Here is a 12,751-nt window from a genome sequence, read left to right on the forward strand (position 1 = left end):
GGAAACGGCCGTGGCCTTTAAGTTAGATACCATCCCAGCATTTGCCCGGAGGAGTAGGAAACCAAGGAAAATCACTTTGAAGATGGCTGAGGTGAGAATTGAACCCGCTTCCCCTCTCTCTCTACTCAGTTAACCTTCCGAGGCTGAGTGGACCCTGTTCCAGTCCTCATACCATTTTCAAATTTCGTGGCCTAGAAAAGCAGCTAATCACACTAATCACTACACCACAGAGACAGAAATAATTTAAACAAGACAGCTTGGAAACAAATTGAGGTGGGAAAAAAAAGTAGTAATAGTAGTAAATTACAGGCATAATTCGCATTGAGATGGCAGAAAACACTATAGAAAGGAAAATTACAACTAAACATACTGTACTAATACACATTAACTTCCAATATGTCATAAGTTATGAATTTCATTATGGCCCGTATTGACAATCAATACTCTTAATAGGTGGACTCTTCCTACCCTTTGATAGTTCCAATATGTCATTCAACACAGATATGCTGTATTGCACAACTTCACCATTATATTTGTTAGAATCAGTGGCGCTGACACGGGGGGGAGGTATGGCATTTTCCGCCCCCCACCCAAATTATCTTCGGAGGCAGAGTGCCATCCCCAACCCCCAAAATTTTCTCTTAGATAGTAAGTCCCCTTAAAACGTGGAGTTCTTCGGAGGCTGTTAAGATGTTAAATCTGTAGAAGGTGGTAGATGGTTTTATATCAAGAAATGAGATTAGAAAGTGGGCATTCTTTAGAGAACTACATTTCCCAATGGAGACTGTTCAGGAGGTACATCTGGTGGTAGAGCTTTTCAAACTTATTAATAAAATATATTTATGAAACAAGTTCTAATTTTTTTTACTTGTAATTATTTTTGTTAACTTTGTACATAAAACACTCCAAAATATTTACTGTATTTATGAATCATGTTTTCTTTTTTGTTTACTTGTGAATATTATTGAAAATTCCATATGTAAGACTCGTTCAAAATGTTTTTGAGAACCAAGATCTATTATTGTTCTGCTTTTTTTCTGTTTGTTTGTGAATATTGGTATTATATAGGAATGTAGAAATGTTTGCATTAATAGTAGTTCCTCATTTCACATGCATTTGTTCATGTTAATTACCCCCCTCCCATAATTACCCAATATCGGCGTGCCTGGTTATAAATGCTTTTAAATGTAGGGCTTGTGCACTGACGTCACGAATTGTACATACAACCCTTTATACATGGAGACGGCCTTGTATCAGCATGTACTGCAGACAAAATGGCCAATGACATCACCGGAAGGCTGGTGGACAGACGATCCAAGCATATTAGCGGTTACAATTTCTTTCATTTGAAAGTAGAGGTAACGGTTTTATATTTGTTAGACGTAAAATAGATGATTATGCACATAAATCGGCTCAATATGATACACTAGTGGAAAACAGCGAGGAAAATTTGCTGCATATTTCGAAGCACATTTAAGAAGCTAGTAATTTCAACTCAGTTTGATAGCACTTTGTGGTGAATGTAATCAAGACTATACTTCACAGGATCATTTCTGTAGTATGTTTTCACTCTCTACTTTTCTTAAAGTGGAGTGGTTACAACCATGAGGATGATATAAAGCACTTCTTCCCGAGCGTGAGGCAGGCTCAAACTCAGTCTGAGTTGAAGTCATCGATGATTGTTCACCGCCATTCTTCAGAATGGAGGAGGGGAAGTGGTGCTGCCTGAGTGGTGGCAAATTTATTTCATACATAATATTTACTTTAATGGACCATTTTGAATGAAATCAATTCTGTTTAGCATATTGTGCTAATTTATATGCATAATAATGTATTTTACGTCAAACAAATATAAAACTGTTACCTCTACTTTTAAATGAAAAAAAAAAAAAAAAAATTGTAACTGCAAATATGCTTGGATCTTTCGTGTGCAGTACAAGTGTTACATAACATAAGTGTTAATACCAGAGCGAAGTTCACTGCAGCTGCTTGGCACATCTTTTAACAAGGAAATTAATGATCTAAATAACTCCTAGATGGACCAGTGAGGAAAGAACCACATTGTGGAGTACTTCATTAATATAAGTTATAACATTTCAACAATTATTGGAAGAGTGGACACAAGTTTTAACATACTGTAAGTGGTTGTACACTTCTCAGTAATATTAATCAATTCCTAAGTTATATTTAAAAAAAGAAGTGTGTGTGACTTGATAGAATCTGATTATGTTCTTTCAAGAACAAAACGTCATTATATTTTATTTAAGTTGTTTCTTTTTTAAGGTATAATCTGTTGTTTTCTTAAATTAGTTTTGTCAGACTGAAGAACCTACACGTTGTGTGTGTTAGTCACTTTTTACTTTAGATTGTTGTAATATATGATAATACATCAGCTATTCTCTATTAAAGTGTTAAGTATTTCCACACCTTAAATGTAAGGTTTTTTTTTAGTTCATCCAGGAGGGCCAAATTGTTGGATGAATTTATATTATAGTGACCTTCCAGTACTTCACCAACAAGAAGGAATTATGTCAAGATACTAATGAATATTGTGCTCGTTCATAGGAACAATCTATGTAAAAATTTTGAAGTAACAGGCCCTCAACATTAACTTGGAACCGTTACAATTGAAGTTTTTTTTTTTTTTTTTTTTTTCTTGAATTGTAGCTCATAATGTACCAATCAATTGTTCTTTTCTTGGGTTTGGCGTTGGAGATCAATTTTGTTTTTTGTGGCTAGTGTGACATCATCAATGTAGGCAAGGGTTCAGAGTTCATTTGGTGCAGTTATGCTGTAAAAATTGTACATCATAAAGATAAATGGAAGTGGTAATAGGACTGAACCTTGGTTGATATGAACTGAAATGTCATAACTGATGGACGCTTCTGCAACGGCTTGGTCGTAGTTTTGTGGCTCTGCATAAAACAGCTGGACCCAACCAACAAGGCACTCTGGGATAACATGTTTTCAAAATGCAAGCCTTATTGGGTACTGTGGCATGCGATCAAATGCTTTCTCGAGCTTTAGGAAAGTGAGATGGAGTATATTATATAGTAGGAGACCAGATTTTCAAAACCGAAAAAAGGGACATTTCAAGATTTTCTTGACTAAAAGAAGAAACAAATCAGGACACATATAATTAAAAATAAGCAGTACCCAATCAAAATATAGCATATTTAAATAAGTTATATCCCACTTGGAACACAGAAGTAAAATATTATTGACTTCTGGCATATTTTTATCGTTTTTAACAGAAAATATATAACTCAGGTATATTACGAACTATAAACAATGATATATTTGCCTTATAACATGACAACTTGCAGAAATACAGTGGACTTGATCACAGAACTGCTACCATTTATGATTGCAATCTTTCACGTATTTTCTGAAGAACCTATTTCCTCCAAAAATTTTTGATCTTTCAATGCAACATTTTTACCATTTGTTGTTAGAACAGCTGATACAGCTGTGCTGCCACGCGTTACAACATCAAGTTTCGACTTATTGAAGAGAAGAGCATTTAGAATACTCCAGAATCTCTATCCAGAGCTTAGTTATTTGGACATGAAGAGCTTTTTTTTTTTTCCCCTGCTACGTCTGTATGTTATGTAAGCTCTGAGGCTTCATAATTGTCGAAAAATGTTTTATATATTGCAAATATGTTAATGTTAAATTTTTTAAATTTTGAATTCATAATTGTTCACAAATGCTTCATATACTGTACTGTACCTATTGTGTGTTTATCTTAGTACATTAAAATTTTGAATAAGACTGTTCAGAATTTTGCGTATCCGGTTGCTCCCTAGTTCCAACTGGACTGGATAATCCAGTTTCTGCTGTAGTTGGCAATCACGCAGCATAGAGATATTTGATCTCTGAATAGGACTGTTACTTAAATGTACCATTAGCAGAGCCTTTTGCATATTTAACATTCAAAGCTTATAAAACTACTGTGGTCATGCCTTTATTAAAATGAGACAACAGCCGGAAAAGGGACAGTCCCATACATCTGTCACCCTATTATATAGGATTTTAAACAATAAATGTATGCAAAATATAAATTTATTTATATAAATAACAATGCACAAATGCACATCAAACATGTACAAAAAATAAACAACAACAAAATAAATGTTCCTTTTTTTTTTTTTTTTTTTTTTTTTTTACAGCATATGGTACAGAAAATAGGAAAATTCTATAAAAATTATGGTATATATAATCATGACTATGAAATAAATTTGTCAAGTCAATTTAGTTAATAACTCATACACACAGATTTACAACTCTGTAAAGAGTATCATTCTTATAACAAAATCACACAGTAGGTGGTTTAATGATTGTTTATATGAGGTGAGTTTAAATTTCATACAAACAGTAAAAAGACACTTGCACTGATAGTGCAAAATCTTCCCCTGATTAAACAGAGATTTCTTTCAAAAATATAATAGAATACATCATCACCCTGGGGACATGGATATAAAGTTTTAAAAGATTTAACCACAGTAAACTCCAGCCTGCTTTGTATGTGTAAGTTATTTTGCTTAACTGTTTTAAACAAAAGGAAACAATAGAAAACAGCATCTCTCAGAACAATGGGACATTTCAATATAAGAAAAAGATGTGATTCATTAATAACAGCAACAGAGAAAGATATTAAATTCTGAATAAAACTTATAAAAATCTACAGTATTCTGCTCGACTATAATAGAACAGAAACAACCTTTATCTCCTCCTTAAAAGTGCATGTAGGAAAATGTATGGCATTATAAAAATTTATCTGCAGTTAATATTTTTAAAAGCTACATACAATGTAGTACATGATCATCCCTCAAGGATTCTGCAAGAAGGTACTGTCAAAGAGGCAGATAGAGAAATTAAGTTTACTACCCTAATATTTTTAACATACAGTCAAATAATGCACACTTATAATCTTGGGCTAAGATCAAAAGAACCTTGTGGAGAAATTTGAGCAATTCAAGGCAAAAGGGTTGCACATTATTACAATTATACAATTTCTTTAAAAATCACTAGAACGCAAACAATTACAAATATACAAGATGTCTTATGTTTCACAAGTTTAGTCTCAATCACTGCGCACACTACTGAGAATACTATAATAGTAGCACAAAATTTTACAGTCTACAGTACTATTCAATTTCTTACTAGATGTTCCAGGCAATAAGGAGTAGAATAGCTTAAAACCCGTTAATTCTCTGCAATTATTATCATCTTGATAGTTACATTCAGGAAGCACTGTCGCCTGCTATTCAGTGCTTACAAAAATTCACCTAAATTGATAATCTGACTAAACACAGGTGGTATTCAGTTTTTTGATGTAATATGTCTTTGTTTCCCTATAATGCATTAGTGAAGAACTAGAAATGTGTAATAATTACAAATAGTTGCTCACAGTTAAGCTTCAACGATGGCATTGACTAGAAAGGCACATGCACGCCGTAGCTTAAGATAGGAGACCTCGTATTTGTAATTATGCCTACACATTCATCGTAAGTGAAAAAAAAATATTTTCTACTTATTAATAGGATTTATTATCAAATTTAATTCATAATTTGTAATTTGTACAATTTATTTTCAATATTCAATTACATAGGACAGTTTTATTGTATCTCCTGGTTGTTAAGTAAGAGGTCTCCATTCTTAAGTGATGATGTATAGGATAATGTGAAGAAATGGAAACCAATTCCATTTGTAGACCTAAAAAGGATTCTGAAGTTCAAGCAAATAAATAACAAGGTAAATGGATACAGTACCTGGCTACTCCCCTAATAACATCAAATAGTTTGATTATTATTTGCTATTATACCTAAAGGGGCCTTAAGACACATTTAAGTTTCTAATGCATATTTTGAGGAAATGTATGAATATATTTCTGAATATCTGACAAGTATTACCAGCTCATACTCCTCATATACCAATTTTATGGTCACAGAACTGTGAAGTAAGATCAGATGTTCGAAATACAAATGCGAAAAAGAGTTCAGCACTTCGCTGTTTTGTCCCTGAATAAAATATCTAGGCTTTGAATATTTTTTTTTTTGATTTTTATTTTTGCTAGGTGTTTTACGTCGCACCGACACAGATAGATCTTACGACGACTATGCGACAGGAAAGGGCTAGGAGTGGGAAGGAACCGGCCGTGGCCTTAATTAAGGTACAACCCCAGCATTTGCTTGGTGTGAAAATGGGAAACCACGGAAAACCATTTTCAGGGCTGCCGACAGTGGGGTTCGAACCTACTATCTCCCGAATACTGGATACTGGCCGCACTTAAGCGACTGCAGCTATCGAGCTCGGTTTTGAATATTTGAAACTCTTTGTTTAGGAAATATAAATTTATGATACCAGCTGATGTAGGCCTACCTATGATTTCAGTTGTACATTTGCAGAAGTAATGCCATTAAGCAGAGGTGGGTGGCAGTGAAAGCGACTGAGCACATTTATTAACAGCAGTGAGTCAGTGTACTGTTATTGTTGAATATGTGCTTTAACAATAGTGTAATTTCCTGCAGAGTCATTAGAATTAAAAAGAACATGTACTGTGTACTATCTCCTTTTAAGAAAATTGAATTTTAAGTACACATGCTAGGATTTATTTTGTGGTAGGACTAATCATTTGTCCATTGTTTTGGCTTTTAAGTATATAATATGGCTTTTAAGTATATAATATGCGCAAGTTTGGTAAATACCTATATACTAAAAGCTCTCATTTAGAAAAATCAGAATAGGACTGTGCTCAAATGCATATCTGACATATGAATGAATGAATGAGTGAATGAAAACCTACAACCTGTTTACCAGTCAGTGACCAGGTCAGGGATGTAATGAATGAAGCATATATAAAGGGTATTAGTACGATGGGGTCGCCACTCCCAAAGTAATTTATTAATGACTGATAGATGCTATGAAATGAGAATGGAGTGGGTTGATAGAATGAAAGATGATAGGGAAAACTGCAGTACCTGGAGAAAAACCTGTCCCGCATCTGCTTTGTCCAGCACAAATCTCACACAGAGTGACCGGGATTTGAACTACGGTATTCAGTGGTGAGAGGCCGACGCGCTGCCGCCTGAGCCACGGAGGCTCCATATTTGACATATACCCTTATCAAATTTCAATTCAATTGGTACCACAGGTTTGCTGCGACTTATCAGGAATTACAGAGAGATCATCTTGTATACAGCTATTGTGATGTTTGGAACATCACAGCATGTGATAAATTATTGAACTGTGTAATTAACTGATAATATGTACATATTATAATCACTGGTAGATCATTTTTAAATTAATATATATAGAGTTTTAATCATCCATTTCACATCATCATTTCATTTCTTTGTATCGCGGCTATAACGTATTCTGAACGAACAAATAATTGTGTAAAGTATTTCAACATCATTCGTAATAATAGCTTGGAGTAAATTTTCCAATAGCCGTAGTGAGGTGACCAGAGTCACCAGGCTAATTTCAGCCCATTTCCAGGAAAAGTACGTCATCAAGGTAACGAGAGACCTTACCCTCTCCACCTTATGAAGAGACAGTTGAAACATTATGAACGCCTACTTTTCGAAGTTTGCTACCTGACGCTTTGATTTTGCGGGAAAGTTCAGCCTATGTGAATGGATGTAATGAAGCAACGTGATGGATTCATAGCAATACATAGGAGAAGGGATGAGACCTCAAATCTTACTGGACCATGTGATATGGTTGATGGAGGGAGATTTTGACGGCTATATACCCGCCGACAAGAGCTGGAGAGGACATTCTTACTTTTACTTGTATTCAGATTCACACTCGTACTCGTACTTTTGGAAAACACTCTTACGACTATTCTACGTCTGCACATCGGAGAAGATTTTAACTTAGTTCACTTCGCATCTGAGTACATACTACTCAAAAGTTACTCTCATTGGGATTTGTTATCTCAATGACGAGAGGTAAAGTCAACGGGAGACCGGTTTTGACTAGTATAGGAGAGGAGAGCTTTTATTATGAATTTAGTTACACTACTGTTCCGTAATACGGAAGAATACAAGTGTATTCTCTCCATGAACATAACCCATGGTGGTTTTGCATTTAAAATTAGGACTCATTACGACTTTATGTAAGGAGTACAGCAGGAAGTGTTAAAGGCAGGAAAAGCAGAAGTAGGACTGGAATCCAACAACAGATGACGCAGCCGGTACGAGAGATCCATTAATCATCAGCTTCAAGATAACAGAGTCTACAAATGGTGAGCTAATGGCATAAGTTACTGCAAGTCTTCGCGCAACAGTTGATTTTCTTAGAGTTTATTTCATTCAATTTTTTTTTTCATAAGTTCAGATTCCGTTAATATGCCGTTACGTCACGTTTTTCATCCTAATAAATAGCTGTTTTAATTTGTATTTTCTGAAATTATTATTAATGATCCTTAAATTCCAAGTTAGTGTACTTAATGATTTGTGTTCCGTCACCCCATCCCTGGGAGTTTTTTGAGTCTCATTACGTATTATTATTATTATTATTATTATTATTATTATTATTATAACTTTCGTTTCCAAGCCATAAGCTTGAAGGATGGTGCCCATGGGATATTGTTGATGGAGAAACAATGAGATATCATTTATTTATATTAATATTAAAGTGACCCGCCTTGTTATAATTTTGTCACACATCTGTGGGCAGAGTGGGTACGTCACATATTGTCGCCGCAAGTGTGGGGCTCGTAAATCATTAAGTACTTGTATAGAACGGCTAGAATCAGTATTTTTGGGGTAACTGTTGTGTATCCACAGTATATTTTTCTTGTGTGTTTGATTTTGGGGGTAGCATGGCTGAGCAAGAGGAGAAAGACATGACGCTGCGTAGTGGACACGTGCTGAAGGGTAGTGTTTTAAGTAATTCTAAGAGGTAGATAAATGTGTAGAGGAGGAAACTGATAATAGGAGCGAAGATAGCGAAAGAAATAAGAGTAGGAATGACGAAGTTACATTAGATTCAGACGATAGTACGATGAGGGGTGAGGCGGAGGTTAGCTCTAACAATGAGAGTAATAATACTCAATTACTTGAAACGATGCAGTTAATGTTAAGTAAGATAGAGGATAGTAAATCTGAAATAAAAAATGAAATGGAACAAAATAAATCTGAAATAAAAAAGGAATTGGAACAAATTAAAACAGATGTGGAACAAACTAAATCAGAAATTAAAAATGAAGTAGAACAAACTAAACGAGAATTAAGTAAGGCATTGAATGAACACAAGGTCGAAGCTAATAAAAGGATGGACGAACATAGCAAACAGTTACAAGAATTATTTAAACAAAATGAAAGATTTAACAAGCAGATAGAGGAACAGTGTTTTAAGTAATTCTAAGGAAGAGGTAGATAAATGTGTAGAGGAGGAAACTGATAATAGGAGCGAAGATAGCGAAGGAAATAAGAGTAGAAATGACAAAGTTACGTTAGATTCAGACGATAGTACGATGGGGGGCGAGGCGGAGGTTAGCCCTAACAATGAGAGTAATAATACTCAATTACTTGAAATGATGCAGTTAATGTTAAGTAAACAAACAAGAGGTAGAAAAGAAATTTGTAGAGCAGAGGAGTGAGTTGTTGGGATTAATGGAAAAAGAAAGCAACAACACCAGAAAGGAGTTAGAGACACAGGTGACAAGTATTAATAATAAAGTTGAGACCCAAAAGGAAGAAATGAGAGAATTTAAGGAACAGGTACAAAACAAAATCGATACGGTTAAGTGTATAATAGATGACAACACTAGGAAACAAAGAGAAAAGTTTGCAATGGTAGAAGGCAATACAGTGGAAATTTAAGACATTGAAAGAAAAACAGAACACTGTAGTGAATGAAATTGAAAGAAGAGATAAAGATGTAGAGAACCGCATAGCGATGGCAGAAGCATGCATACGACGAGAAGTAAGAGAAAGGCAAGGTAACACTGAGAGACAAAGTCATGGAGGGATTTACAGGAAGGAAATCGAATTACCAAAGTTCAATGGGAAACAAACTAACCCACTAGAATTTCTTAAAATAATAGAAAAACGGTTTGGGAAACGGATTGAGGAGGGATTTATGGACTGCTTTTGATCATGCTTTTGTGGGAGAGACGCGTTCCTGGTTTTCAGTCTATAAAAGCAACATGAAAAGTCTGAAGGAATTTAAGACGAAGTTCACAGACAAATATTGGAATGAACACGTTCAAAACCGTGAAAGAGAAAGGGTAATATTTGTGAAATTCAAACATAATGAAGGCGTCTCAATGACTGAGTATTTCTTGTCACATGTTATGATTTGCCAGAATTTAGACGGAATCACGGCTGATTCAAATGTAGTCAGATTACTGTTACAACATTTTCCGGACAGGGTGCGTCACACTATTACGTTATTTTTAGCAAATATTTTAAAATAATGTTATTGGCTTTATGTCCCACTAACTACTTTTATGGTCTTCGGAGACGTCGAGGTGCCGGAATTTAGTCCTACAGGAGTTTTTTTACGTGCCAGTAAATCTACCGACATGAGGCTGACGTATTCTAGCACCTTCAAATACCACCGGACTAAGCCAGGTTCGAACCTGACAAGTTGGGGTCCGAAGGCCAGCGCCTCAACTGTCTGAGCCACTCAGCCCAGCAGCAAATAATTTTGCTAACACTATATTTTCTGTTATAGTTAGTCATGTGACGGTTCCCTCTGGAAATGTCTGTACACAATTTCCTGAAATTCCACCCAGCAGTTTAGACGTGATGTTTTGGAAGACAGATAGACGTCATTTCATTTTTATTGTAAAGAAACTATATTCAAGTAGTGATATCACTAATAACTGTCGTCAACTCATGTTTGATAATTATTCTCCAGATGCTAGTGGTTTAATATGAAGTCTAGTCGGGTATCCTGCTTTGTAATAGAGAAAGACCGTACTGCCAGTGAATTAACGCAGAGTGTCAGTAAATAACTATCCCCTAAACAGTCCAACGGCTTCTGGCGGATAAGCCCGTTAGGTGGGGTAATGATCCCCTCAGTAGAGGATATGACACTGGAAGCCTTCACATATTAGGCCATAAAGGCAAAGACGGCAGAGGAGGAACTTACTGCCACTGTGAATCCCAATGGTTGTGGAGATGGAGAACACTGACTCCCGCATCCTTTCCTCTCTAAAAGATGGTGTAGCCTGAGCAGGTCTCATTGATTTGTTCTTCACCTGATAACCTGGTTTCATTCAGAGCAACAATGTTGATATCCAGTCTAGCTAGCTTGTGAGTTGAGACCTGTTCTTCTCTCTGGTCTGTTGTTGTCCATTAAGTCCAGTACAGTCTTGACATTCCAGTAGTCATGCTCATGCTTGGTTTTCGTCCACTGACATGAAGAAGTCCGCCAGTCACCATCTTAAAAAATGGTGAATGAAGCATCAGTGGCAATTACCAAAGTATATATACCTGCTCTCCATAGCTGGGAAATCTTTGCTTGCTAGAATTTTGTTGAATCATCTCCAAACAATCTCTAAGAAGGTAATTCCTGAATCTCCGCCAGGTTTTGCCCCTCCAGAGACACTACTAATATGATCTTCTGTGCGAGACAACTACAGGAGAAGTGCAGAGAACAACAATAGTTGCACTGATTCAAGCACTCCGTGATATGTTTGGGCAGGTGCTGTAGTACCAGAATGAAGCATCAGAAAAATTCCCCACCACTAATGGGCTTAAACAAGGTTGTGTAATCACACCAACACTTCTTGTCCTGTGCCCGAAAACCACGCTCTACAAAACATCATCTGCGAACAACATAGGTGTGGAACTTAAGTACAGATTTGATTTGATGGAAGACTGTTTAATCAAACCAGACTCCGATCAGAAAGGCGTACAAATCTCACCTGTCTAAATGAACTGCAATATGCAGAGGAATGCTTCTCCAGCTCGTACACCTGATGGGCTGCAACTGTCAGGTACCTGTTTCAGTAGGGCATATGCATGATTTTGCCCGACCATCAATATTTCAAAAAATGAAGGTACTCACCAAGACAGCTCCGGGAACTGTCTTCCCAAATTTCAATATTTCCATCTCCGATGTGTGTCTGGAACAAGTACTGTAGATAACTTCATATATCTAGGAAGTATTCTCTCAACTAACTGTTCACTGGAGGAGGACGTGGAGAACAGAATTTGTGCTGCCCATGTAGCTTTTGGTTGTCCCGCACATCAATCAGGTCTTTTTGAATAAAGATCTAATAATATACACCAAACTGATGGTGTATCGAGCAGTTGTAATCTCTACCTTGCTTCATTGACGTGAAACTTCGGCTTTATACTACTGCGATATCAAGAAAGTTGAACGCTTCCATCAACAGAAGCTCAGATCCATTATGAACAACACAACGAACACAACAGTTCTTGAGAGGGCAAAGACGAACAGTATAGAGGCTACAATCACTGGTCACCAACTCCGATGGACGGGGCATGTTCAGTGTATGAGCAATGACAGACTTCAACAATCCCTATATAGTGTTATAAGGATCAACTCGAGAAGACCTTGGGGAGCACAAACACTAATCTGAGTACTTGGTGTGCCATTACAGAAGACTGTACTTGTTGGTGCACAACCACTTCAGCTGCTGTTGCATAATCTGAACAAGTAATAATAATAATAATAATAATAATAATAATAATAATAATAATAAGAAGAAGAAGAAGAAGAAGAAGAAGAAGAAGAAGAAGAAGAAGAGAAACGTCAGAGA

The 12,751-nt window shown here is 36.1% G+C and overlaps 1 non-coding gene across 1 annotated transcript; it reads left to right on the forward strand.

The window, feature by feature from the left end:
• Positions 1-1,528: 1,528 nt before the first annotated feature.
• On the forward strand, positions 1,529-1,734 carry LOC136867534 (small nucleolar RNA U3). The gene has a single exon (XR_010859725.1). It is a non-coding gene; the product is annotated as a small nucleolar RNA U3 (small nucleolar RNA).
• Positions 1,735-12,751: the final 11,017 nt, after the last annotated feature.

Source organism: Anabrus simplex, chromosome 3 (assembly GCF_040414725.1).
Source record: "Anabrus simplex isolate iqAnaSimp1 chromosome 3, ASM4041472v1, whole genome shotgun sequence".
Classification (NCBI taxonomy): Eukaryota; Metazoa; Arthropoda; class Insecta; order Orthoptera; family Tettigoniidae; genus Anabrus; species Anabrus simplex.